Source organism: Falco biarmicus, chromosome 7 (genome assembly GCF_023638135.1).
Source record: "Falco biarmicus isolate bFalBia1 chromosome 7, bFalBia1.pri, whole genome shotgun sequence".
NCBI classification, from domain to species: domain Eukaryota; kingdom Metazoa; phylum Chordata; class Aves; order Falconiformes; family Falconidae; genus Falco; species Falco biarmicus.
Window position 1 is genome coordinate 55,120,324 of NC_079294.1, and position 13,240 is coordinate 55,133,563.

Consider the following 13,240-nt stretch of genomic DNA (forward strand, 5'->3'; position numbering starts at 1 on the left):
CAAGACAGACTGGATATATTTCAATGTCTTTTAAAAAAAAAAAGCGCCCACAGACTTGTGGTGTCTGCTTTACTAAAACAGGAATTTTTTTTAACTCTAACGGTTCTTTTAGAATCGGTTCCCTTTATGCAAATCCAGGTTACAGCTCAAGAGAAAGGGGAAGGAAAAATTGGGTGATCTTTAAACTCAGATCAGAATATATATCCCATGTATTATCTAGCCAACTATTAGAAATACTGTTGCCAACACTTTCTCCAATTACTTCCTACTCAAAGTTAATTGGTCAAACCATCTTTAAACCACATTCCAAAATAACTAAAATATCTGAATCCCTATGGCCAATTCATTCATATAGGATAAGGTAATTAGTAATTAGGTTTCTGATTATCTGTATCACAAGACTTTTTTTTTTTAAACAGGTGAAACACCTCCATCCTAAATTGCAGATTTACACACACTTGGGCCTACAAAGCACAAATTAGTTCCCTGTCACCCAAATGTCTCTTTAAGAATTTTGATATAGAGCATAAATTCTTCATATGATATAACGTATAAACTATTTATGAAGCTTTATAAGTTATAATTTATAAGAAATGGGTGCAAGGTCCTCCATATAATCATCCTTAAACCCTAACTTTATATTGCAACTCTAAAATTTTCACACATCTCTCTCAGACCGGCCACGCTACAGGATAAAATGGAAGGAAATAATGTAAATATTTATAAATAAAATTACCTATGGAGTAACAGTATTCTAATAATAATTTCCTTAAGAAATGTGTTTTATGAAGCTAAAAATACCGTTTTGACAAAGACAGCATGCAGAAGGCCTGTTAAACTGAGAGAACAGTGCCATCACCCAGATAAAGCCTAGACACCTTTTGTGTACTGCAGGGAAGATACTCAAGGCTGGAGAACACTCTTTGAAAATTCAAACCCACCACTAACTACGTTGAGCCAGCAGTTTGTGGAAGTTTGGTGCCTGTTGCAGCTGACAGCATTGTTGTTTCCTTGTAACTGGTCCAGGAGCTGAGTAAAAAGTGGTGGCTGGCACTGACAAAGGCAAAAGTAATCTTTTGGCACAATTGACTCTTTTCTGCCAGAAACAACAGCGCTAGTAATCCAGTGATTATCATAACAAGTTCCATTGCCTTAGTTTCAAAAGAGAAAAAAGAGAAGGGGGGGGAGGGGGGGGCACAGTGGTGAAGAGAACGCTATCTTACTGCAAGACAGTGTCTTTGGGAAAGTTTAAGACAGTACTTTGTATCAACCCACTTACAAATAAGGAAATATGTCAGGAAATAATGGTTAACTGTAGAGTGTTTAGGTGCATGACTCCTAACCAGTAAAACATGTTACTCCTTTAAAAGTTTGAGCCAGTGGGACATAAGGACATAGGTTAAGGTACTACTAAATCAGCACATGTATAATTAAAAACTCTCACTTTAAATCTACCATATGAATTATGAAAATGAATTGTTCAAAGAAACCACTCTAAAACAAAATGTAACGGTTTAATACGGGGATGAAAATTAATTTCTAAAGAGCTTTCAGGATTCTTTCTTCTAAAAAAGCCCAGTACAGTTAGCTAGAGTAGTCAGGAGTATCAACACGCTTCCTTTTTTTCCGCCAGGTGTCTTCTTCCTCCTTTTCATGCAGCATCTCTTTTCTTTTCTTACAAGCCTAAACCAGGCTGCATCTAGACCTACCCTTTAATCAGAATTTGCACACAAGGCACATGCATTCACATTTTAGAAGCTCCTTAAAGGCTACAAGGAAAAATTTCATACACTGCATACAGAACACCGGCACTCTGATTTACTCCAACATTTGGATTTGACTTGGAACACCACCCCTGCTGCCCTCAGTCCCCATCAACACAGCACACCCCAAACAAGCAGAGAACCGGCTAGCCAGCAACACTCAACCAGGAAATCAAGTACGTGTCTACAATGGTGCTCAAGGAATTTGTTCTGGTTTGCACACTAATGTTTTTTCCACCAGTGGCAGATGCAAAACAACCAAATGCTGAAAGAGGCAGAGACCCAGGCAAACCCTAGCAGACTGGCCACAACCAACCAGCGCATCCTTTAAAACAGCCAAAGGTAGCCCTCTATGGCAGGAGCATAAGATACACCTTCCAGACAGGTGGTAAGCCCAAAATAGGGAACACTCAGTAACAAGGAACACAGGAGTCACCTATGATTTTAAGTTCAACGAAGTCTCAAAGCAGAAGTGTCATCAAAAGGGTTCAAGCATTTTCCTGGGAAACACAAAATGGAATGGAGGAACTAGGGGGACCACCACCTTCGTATAACCCCTTCTACAAGGAAACGCAGTGTCCAATTCCACTATCCACTAATTCATCACGGATGTTAAAGGGCACAGGAAAACTGTGACAGCTAGCAGAGCACTGAAAAACATGCTGCACTGGGAAAGGCTGCAATATCTCACTCTGTTCAGGCAACGCAAAAAAGGGGAAAATTCAACAACTGCCTGTTACTAAGGTCTAATAACACAGACACATGCAGCCAGAAGCACGATGAGGGTCTAACCTCACTTCCTTTTTTTTAGTAGGCATTGAGCATGAAAAGTGACATGACTCACGAGCTGATTTCATAGTTCTCAATCGAAATCAGCTACTTCTATAGCAGACATGCTAGTTTAGATAGGGAGTAATTCATTAAGTTGGATCCTTGGGCCGTTCAGCTGGCAGCCTGTGCGTCTGGCTTACATGGCACCTCCACCGCACTTGCTCCCGCTGCCCAGGGAGGGCTGGCAGGGCATCCCAGGCTGAGCACTGCCCAAATCCGGGACTCCGCCAGGTCACAGGAGAACCTCAGTGCTCCTCACTCACTCCAGGAAGGCCAGGCCAAGCAGTCGTGAAGATGCTCTCTGGCTTCATGCATCGAATTCTAAAAAGACTTTGCTTAATGCCACTTCTAAGATGGCACTGTGAGCATTTCAAGCTCTTCTAGAAGAAAAGTTGAAGAAACTTGTTGCCTCGTTACTTCAACATATGTATTCATTCTGAAGAAAGAGGTCCAAACATTCATCTAATAAAAAACCTGGATCTTACAATCAAACTGAAATGAAAGTTGTTCTTACTGGTATAAGACAACCATATTTAAAATTTATTTCAAGAGACAAATGTCCTAAAGTTCGTGTAAACAAAATAATATACTTCTTAGGGTTACCATCTGCTATGATGTTGATAAAATAAATGATTTGACACAAAAAAAAAATAAAAATCATCACACACTAGGTACTCAAGGTATGAGTTTCTACCTTTTATAGCTTCTTTATCCAATTTTGTTTCAGATTAACCTTCAGATAAGATTCAACTACTGAAATCAACTGCAAAAAACCTAGAGCACAAACCAAAACAGTGTTGATTGTATTTTGCATCTTAGACACCCAAACAAATCAATCTAACATTAGACCCTATATTGCAAAGGTCTATCATGAAATATGATACAAATTGCAACCCAAAATTGAATTTTAGGTCTAGACTTTCCAGTAAGGGGGTGCAAGGAGAAACACTATTTGATGTAAAAGTACTATATCAATTAAAAAAATTAAATTTCAATAGGTTAAGGCTAGTTCTCAGCCTCTTCTTGTTGCTTCCATATAGAAAATATTTCTCATTTTATAGTAGACATAGTATTTTTAATAACATAATAAAATCATTTATATTCCAACAAAGTACCTGAAATTTGCAAGCTAGATAAACAAGAGAAGATACAGTTCCACACACTTGTTACCCAGGGAGACGAGAACACAGCATAAGACACTCAAACCAAAAAGATGCTTTGATAGTAGATGTCATATGGTAGGCTTAATATATACAAAGCTAAGGGCATTAATCAAATTGAGAAGAGAAATGAAACCCAGGCAACCTATGAACAGTCTAACCACTCAAGTGCCATTGGGATCAATTCAGATGCAACACTGTAATTAGGTAAAAGACCAACCACTTTAATTTCAAACTATATAAATAGAGCGCTTTCCACCCACCCCACCCCCAAAGGAAAGGCAAAGGGAAGTACTTTAAGTGTGTTTAAAAAGACCAAAAAAAAAAAAAACACCCAACAAAAAATCCACAAAACAATAAGATCATGAGAAACTTCAAATCTCAAGCCATACTGTTTCTTGGAGAATGCACCGATTCCCTTACGGCATATGGATATGAAGTTCCCCCGCCCTTCCAGATCAAAAAAGAAAGTTGCCCCCCTAGTAACAGACTTGCTTGTTAGAGGCACCAGTGGGAGTAGCAGAGCAGTGTCCCTTTGTGTACCTCTTGCTCCAGAGAAGATTAATGTAAGTGCTATGGATGTGTCACAGAAACACTATCTTGACTCAGAGCTGTCTGGTACAAACTGAGGACTCCACAACTCCTTCAGGAAACTTACTGAGGAAATTTTATTTATTTGCATGATGCTGCTCACTCCCCTCCCTGTATTGAACCACAGAGTCACAGATTGAACACTTAATCCATCGCGTGGTCTAAAAGTGAGACTTCTCCCAGGCTTAACTGTTAGTTTCAATATCATTCCCCACCTGCCTAGTCGGGTTTATAACCATGAGAGTTGAGGTTGTTACCTACCAACTTCTCATGGCAGACATTTACAAGTGCAACAAAGCGCTGCAAGGACCAAAGCCACCCTGAGGAGGCATCAGTTATCTCTATTATTGCACACAGAACACTAGCTTTTGTTTTAATATTTTTGTTTGCAAGATATGTTTAAAGTATCAACAATGATTATTAATAGTAGTAAGTAAATGCAATTGTATTTATGAAACATTGTTTATCCTGGAGAACCCCAGAGCATGATTATCTGACATAGCAAAGAATAAACATCTGCTATGCCAGTTATTGTGGAAATGATTTTAAGAACAGGCAATAAGCTATGGTACACAAACTTAATTTCTATGCCCAGAACAAGCAATCACAATTAAAACTTCAGGAGAACAAAATTATTCAGATGGGAGGAATGTACAGCAAGCACACAACTTGCCTGGGCAATAACTAAAAAACTTAAACCAAAGTTTTTTAACAGGTGTTAAAAATTAGTTTGAATTCTCTCTTCATGGAAAGCTGTTTAAAACCTATACTTTCATACAGAAACTGATCTGCAAGACCAGTATTTTCTCAGGTCAGAAACTTTGGGGTGTACACTTGAAGAACCTTTTCTAATACAACAAAATACTTAGCTTGTATAAAGTCAGAAGAAAATGGAAAAAAGTCACACTGGTTCAGGAAAACTGAAGAAGGCTTTAATTTGATTAATAAGTGTGTACAAACATCAAAAGTCAGTACCGGTAATACAGTTCCTGTATAACTACCAAGTATGTTTCAGATTTGTTTCCATTAATTACCTAAATATGATTTGCTATTAAAAAAAAGAAGGCCATTACTACTTTTAAGTTAATTTCACAAACAATTCTATTCATTTATTGTAATAAGGACCATGCATTCCCTAAGAACATTAGATTATTAATTCCTGTAATAGCAGCACTCTTACAGAAATGTCAGAAGTTACCTGCTTCTCCTTTTTCATATTCTCTGCTTCCTAGACTAAATCACATCACTGAACACACCAAGTGACCTGGCACGACCTGGAGACTTTAAATACAACGCAACCTGCTCAAAATAAAATTGTAATTGGCATTTCCCACCCAAACTGTACTAAATCCGAAACTGCACATTGCCACACCCACCTTGCCAGAAAAAGTACATCAGGTACAATTCAGAGGACAGCATATTTATAATACCATATGTAACATGCTGTTGCAATACATTTGTTACTTGTGCATGTTTATTCAGACAGTTAAAGTATAAGCTCATCAAGAAAACTGTCAAAAAATATCATTCAAACTAGTTTAAAACAAAAAAGGAAACTTCCTTAGAAATCCACAGAGCTGCTCAGAGCACTACACAGTAAAGCTATTCTTTGCCCCTGGAAAAAAAAAATCCTTGTATCAATACAAGCTTTAATATTATTCTTCCATCCAATTTAAGGTTAAAATTCTATAAGAAAAATTAAAATGCTAATCTTCATGGATTATATCCTGTATAAGTAATATTTACATGTGTGCACACAGAGTGTATTTTGAAAGCACCCTGGTTACAAACATGAATAAAGCAAACCAGCTTAGAGATCAAGCCTTTAGCAGGGATACAATCCAGAGCTTTTATTCACATGCAAACACAGAGTTAAATTGCTATTAAATTGCATCATGCTGCTTATTCCCCTCTCTGTATTGAGCCATGAAGTATCAGATTGAACAGCTCTAACAAGTAAGTCTCAGCCCTAAGATATTAGCTATCATAATAATCCATTCTACGGGCAATTTTTCCTGTGGTTACTTCAGTTATGACTCAACGGCTTTATATAACCATACACTTCAATACATGTGTGTGTGTATATATATATATTTATGTATACACCAAATTAAGGCCAGTGTCACAAGACTGCACACACCAGGCCAAAAATATTCAAATATAGCCTCACAGTCAACAGCTACTGCTACCAACTGTATTACAACAGTGCAGAAAATGGCCCATTCAAGCAGCAGGACACAATACAGTTTGAGTGTTGTAACTGAGGCGCTAACACTCATGAGTAAGGGAAACACTGCAAGTGTGACAGCTTTTCTAACATGTCTAAAAAACATTAAGAAAAAGTGCTTTTGTCATTTACTGTAATCACAAGGTGCACAGCAAACTTCGACCCTCTTGAAAACAAACTCCAGGATCAACCTGAGGTCAGCATCCTTTCATGGAGTGGATGATTGTCATGCATCTTTGTACACGTACAATTAATTATCCCATTGCAACAAATCAGAAGTACTTTGTTGATATTCAGATCATCATTAATGCTCTAATACTCAAACCTTTTACAGCGAAAGAGACCCTCTGACATAACAAACCGTTTAAAAGCAGAGAAAAAAAACACACTTAAAAACAAATTTGTGAGAAAAATCACGTATTTTTAATTTCTGAGTTCATGCAGCTAAACCAGAGGAGAAATAAAATATCAAACAAAACCCTTCCATCTTAGCAAGCCAGGTTTTAAGCTTTAGGTAAAATGGCAATTATAGTACACGTATAGCCAAGGAAATGCCAATGCAGTTCTACATTTACACTTCCATGATGGGGAGCTAAGATATTTACAGACATGCAGTCAAGATCACAGATTTCTGAGTCTCATCTTCAGAAAATCTAGACCAAGCTGTTTCCTAAAAGCACATGGAAGAAAACCTATATTTTGCAAAGGTACATAATATGTCTGTACCAGATTTTTGGCTACCCTACACTACTGAAATCTAAAGTTTATTATTAACTGCGCAGCACAGCATCTCGGCATCTCACGTGAAAAGCACAATACACTAACATCTTAAGTTTTTTCTAAAACAAAGCATGTAGAATACAAAGAAGTTTGAAAGGTTTTCAGGTTTATGTCTAAAAAGGGCATACCTTTAAACAGATTATTTCTTACAATTACTTGTTCTAAAGAGCACATCTAACACTCACCCACAGGACTGAACCCTCACTACTGAATGAAAGAGAAGTTACACATCAGGGGTTGAGTGAACACAAGTTCTTCCTAAGAGAATTCTGTCTCTCAGTTCAGCTGAGGAAAGTGTTTGTTATAGGAACATGTCAGCATTAGACATCATCTTTTAACGCTAAAACAAAAGTTTATCTGTTCAGTATTTGAACAGGGAAGAATGCTTAATGGATATATGAAAGCTCTGCACATCTCTTCATCTATACCAGAGATGCGGTAGGCTAGTTCTAAGTTACATTGAAAAACCAATAGAATAAATACAGCAAATGTTGACTTAGATAATTATTACAACCTGCCTCAATTATCTTTCCCCTCTCTTGCCGAAAATCAACAAGAAACCCTCCATACTTCTTCATTTTCATCCAAGAAAGAATCTTCTGCAGGGATAAGGCTTCACCATTTGCCCTGCAGCACAATGAAGTGACCAGCTGGTTTGTTCAAGGGAAAGACAATATCTCTCCCCTCAGTAAAAAAGCTGCCTATAGCAAAAAGTGTTTTCTTGTATTATTTTAGGCATGGAGAAAAAAAATGTTTGAAATAATCTGTTAAAACTTTAAAGAAGCATCTCTACCTGCATTTATACAGCGGAAGAATTTGAGCTGATGAAACTCAGCATTAGTCTGCAGTATCAAGGACTAATTTTCCAGTATGCATTTTGTACTAACTAGTGCTGGAATGTAGTAAAGCTCTTGCCAGATATTCTCCTTTTGCAGAGGTCCAAAACCAATAATTCTCAATAATTCCATTACTTCCAAAAGTCATAGCCAGATTCCAATCTGAACAAATGATGGAGATGTGCCCCAGCCTCCACTGTCAGCAGGGCCCTCAGATACCTTAAAAAAAAAAAAAAACACAACAAAACCACAATCCCCCCACCCCCCCCAAAACCCCAAACAAAAAACAAACCCACCCCCAAAAAAACCCCAGCACCAAGAATGCTTTCTTTCCTCAACATTGAGATGTTTCTTACTAACCACTTCTTCAACAGAGATGTTATTGGTATTTTTGCATCTCGCTCTTAAAGTAAGAAAACATTACATTCTCTGACAAAGAGAAATTTGCCTTTAAATGTCCCAGATATCATAATATCTGCACAAATATTTGCTGAATCAAGGTCCTTGCTGCCTGGGCTGTTAGCTGCCTGCTGAGGCAGCAGGCAAGCTTTGTGTTGACAGCTCCCTTGGCGTGAGCAGCAGTAAATGATGGTGTGCCCACCATGCCTGGAAAACTGATATGATACAGTTCAGTCTCTTACACCAACAAACGAGGTGGAAGGAAGATTGCTGCCTGATGTTAATGGGCCTTGCACTAATACATAGCAGTACTGCAGCAACTGAGATGTCTCAGGGAGCCTAGCTTACCTTCAAACCTCAAAAACATTCGTTCCTGTTCATTAGATGTTTCCACTCTTTCCTTTTATTTCAAAGAGAGGCTGTTTCTCCCATTGAACCAAGACATCTCACCACAGCTCAATGACATAGTAAGTTGCTGACGCCTGCATTCACTAGTTTCTTCCTTCGTAACCAGAAGTTATTAGCTGATCTACTAATTTCTGCTGCACTTCAGAATCAGTCACATTTTAATGTTCTTCTGCTAGTATATCCATGTTGTTACAGCTTTTAAGTCTGGAAAGATTACCTGCTGACAACAAAATTCCATCTTTTGAGGATCAGTAACACAGAACTAACTCCTCTAGAGTAGTTAAGACTCTGTTCAGCATTGTGGTAACTAAAAAAAAAGTAACTTATTTTTCTATTCCAGAAAATAACTACTAAATCTGGCAGGATCTTGGTCTGGTGTAAATGAGTCCAGAAATAGCTACGTTTGGTAGTGAAGATGTTGAGATTTCTCCAGCTTTCCTTCTTAACCAAAGACTTTTTTTTCCCCTGTTTGAAGACTTCACTGCTCTTCCTCAATTTCTTCTGCTACCTTCTCATTTAATATTCCATAGTCTGGTTGGACTGTGTAACATTTCTCCTTGGCTTAAATCCTAAATATCACACTTTTTATAGAAATGTGAGTTTTCGATGCTTTCCTTGTAACAAGTGTTACATGAACTAAAACACTCTTAATAAAATGCACTTAGAAACCATACGCACTTCAGAAGCAGAACTTTGATGGAAAAGTTAGAACTGGAATTTATATTCAAGTAATCCCATATTAAATTGCCTTCCTTCTCTTAGCAACGTTATAGCTGGAATTGACATACCTGTTGGTGTTAAAGTGCATTCATGCCTATTCTTTCTTTTTTTTAAATGAGGACAAGTTGCACTTTGAATAAACAAAAAAAAATTGCTGCCGCTTCCCAAAAGTATGCTGTTACAGCAGTTCTGTAGGTTACAGCTAGAAAATGCTGAAAGCTAATAAAATGCAGTAGGCAGTCTTTCCGTGGTGAAAAGCACCCTTACCTGGTAATTATCTTTCCTACATTAATAATGCAGTATTAAACACTTCCTAACATTAACTTGAATAGTCTATAGGCAAAAAGCAAGCAGCAATCAATAACTATTTTTTTTTTTTAATTAAAAAAAATCCTCTTCCCAGGATGTTTTAAAAGTCTGTCCTTCTACAAAAGCATCAAATAGTCTCAACAACTTCATTCCCATAGAGTTTACACCTTAACATTCAGAACAGATTTCTTGGGATATTTAATCAGAATTAACTACACAGAAGCTAATGATTTTCCATCAAAATTTGGAAGAACGCTTGAAGTTTAATATTACAGCTGAGTAAAAATAAGTAGTGGAAGGATACTAAAACCCTTGCAATTCCCCAGCACTGCAAAGAGCGGGTCACCACCAGCCCTGCCAGCACAGTACCCAGCAGATGGGCCAGCCAACATGCAAGCTACAGCAGTACTGAACCTCCTCCTGCAAAGCAAGCCTTCCAACAGGCAAGCAAACATTTACCAGCTCCTCACAAGGGATTTTGCTGCAGGAACCATTGCCAGACAACAGCTTATGAGTCAAGTTTTATGTATGCAAACACAAGCCTATCTCACTAACAACTAAGGGCTGGCTGCCACCCAGAGGGGCCATCCTGCTTCCCTTAACACTTCACTGTCCCCACTGCCCACAGCCCAGCTTTTGTGTCTCCCTGCCTCTTGCCAGCACCATTGTTCTGTAGGCTCCAGTAAACCAGTTCAGGAAGAAACTAGTAGAAAACAGAAGGATAAAAAACCCTTTTCTGGTTTCTGGCCAGATTAGCTCACCCAAGTATTTCACTACCAGGCCAGAACACCACCAGCGCTGGCAGAAAGGTGATGAGAGCACAAGGATCGGACAAGGCCAAAGTCAGGGTTGCCTGAAAGGCCAGGGAAGCCAGCCCATCACTTTTCAAGCATTCACTAGCTCTGAGACCAGCTATATTTTAAAACCATAGGGATTTCTGCAGGAGAACAGAGGGGAAAGGAGAGGAGAAAAAGACTACATCGCTGTGTGGTGATGCATGAAACCCTGCAGCCTACTTAGGGACCACTGGCTTTATTGGACCATTGATGCTAGGCCAGTCTGTGAGAAAAGTAACTGAATAAATGCATGTTTGAATTGCATCAAACACCAATAAGCTTCATAGAATCTTAAAAATATCAAATCTGCTCAGTGTTAGGGTAGAAATAGGTTACCAGGAAGTTCAACGCTGGCAGAACACTCACACACATAATTTATCGTTCACTGGCTGGAATTTTAGCCAAAATTTAGAGAAAGAGTAAATGACTTCAAAATAAATGGCAATAAACCCAAGAATTTCCCTTCCCTCTGTTTCTTCCGTAATTAAAAAGACAAAAAGTAAGATTCTTTCTTTTTAAGTACACTTTGAATTTTAGCCAAAACAAGTCTTGGGTTCCATGTGCCAAGTAAGTTTCTTCTATAAATCACCATAGCCCATTTTCTCTTTTGTATTTTAGAATCTTAAGCATTGCCAAAATGAGCCAATTTAAATACATTGCCTTTCTGGGTGGTGACTAAGTTTAAATTTTGTTGGCCTTAAATCCTGCATTTGGTTCTCTTTATGTTACTGCTTTTAGTCTGGCAACAGTTCCAGATTTTGCTTCACTTTGTACTTTACTTCTTCATACTCCAACACTCCAATATGACGAAATTTGTTTAAGTGCCCAGCCACTAAAAATAAAATGTTACTGTTTGTAAGGATTATCAAATAGTTTCAACGGAAGACAGACTCTTCATATTCTGTTAAAATACGTAAAATAAATAAAAAACGGAAAAACATTTTCTGCCACTTGGAAACAGACAGCTGTGGCTCAGTATTTGGGAAAGAATTTCTTATATTCTGATCAGAAAGAATATTATTACCCTTCAATGTACTATCACCTCAGTGTTTTGCAGATCACACTGTGAAAGGGTAAGAAGGCATCAAACGTCTCTTCATATCCCAATTTATCTGTGGAGGATTACTGACACAGGTTCAAAAGAGAAGCGCTGACCTTCCCTCCCAAATATAAGAAAGCATTCTGGAGAGTCACGTGTAAAAGGGCAACCCAGAATAAACGTCACATAGAGCTCCACCACACAACTTCACATGGACATCACTAAGCAGAGCGTATTCCTCTAGAAACGGCTGGTCTACGTACTTTTGAGAAAATTAAGAAATACTTGTAAATTGAAGCAAATTCTTAACTGAAGACTCTTCACTTGAATTCAAACAAGTGTAATATGCTCACGTAACTGAAGGGCTATGTGAGGCTACATGCACCGTCTTTTACACCCATTCCAGGTCCCCAACAGTGAAACAAACACAAGTATTTTATACAATCCTCACCTGTGATATTAAAGCCCAACGAATTAAACAAATACCTTAAGGCACCTAGCCAGACGCACGTGAAACAAATGTACAAATTCAAGTACAAAGAGCTCCAGTAGCAATTCTGTTCTACTTCACTGCACATTTCTTAGGATGTAAAGCTAATCTTTAAAAGGTCACACAAAAGTAAACATGCACATCACACTGGTATATATATGGAATTTAGACTTGAAAAAATTCAATGTACGTCACTGATTACAATATCAGCTTTACATTAAGGAATATGAATTCTCATTAGGATTTCATTCCTTGCTTGGATTTTCATTTTTAAAAAAGCAAGAAATAAGGCTGAAGCCACTTCCTTTTACATTTTCAAGTTCACTGTTGTTTTTTTTTAAACATCAGGGGCATAACTTGCCTTGAGTAAGATATACATTCTTAACCAATTATCAAGAAACCATAACAATGTATATACACTTCAGCTAAGATCTCTTCAGCCTAGTTTTCAATTTTCTAATGGACTCAGAGTATATCATTATCTTAATGCTGAATCTATTATGGGAGAAACAAGAGAAAACTAAAACCAAAATACTGTGCAATATTACACTAAAAGAAAGACAGGATAACAGACAAAAAAATGCATGGAGAAACAATCTATATCTGCTTTTATTTTAAAAAGTTCAGCCTGTACAAAAACTTCATACACAGTGGGACCTGTTAAGATCTGTGAAGCCTCTAAGTTATCTCAGGACTAATTAGGTTTTTAAGAAGTCTTAAAAATCTAATACACCCTATCTGTACAGAATATCAATTGAATATAGGTTCTTAACTCTTGCGTTGTAAAGCCAGAGTTTAGTAGTTTAGAAAAGATTCTAAAAATACAGATTAAGCTAAGCCACTTCATCTTA

General features: G+C 37.8%; 1 protein-coding gene across 9 annotated transcripts in view; it reads right to left on the reverse strand.

The window, feature by feature from the left end:
- The window catches only part of TCF12 (transcription factor 12), a 173,917-nt gene that overhangs the window by 125,924 nt on the left and 34,753 nt on the right, over positions 1 to 13,240 (reverse strand). The window lies entirely within an intron of this gene.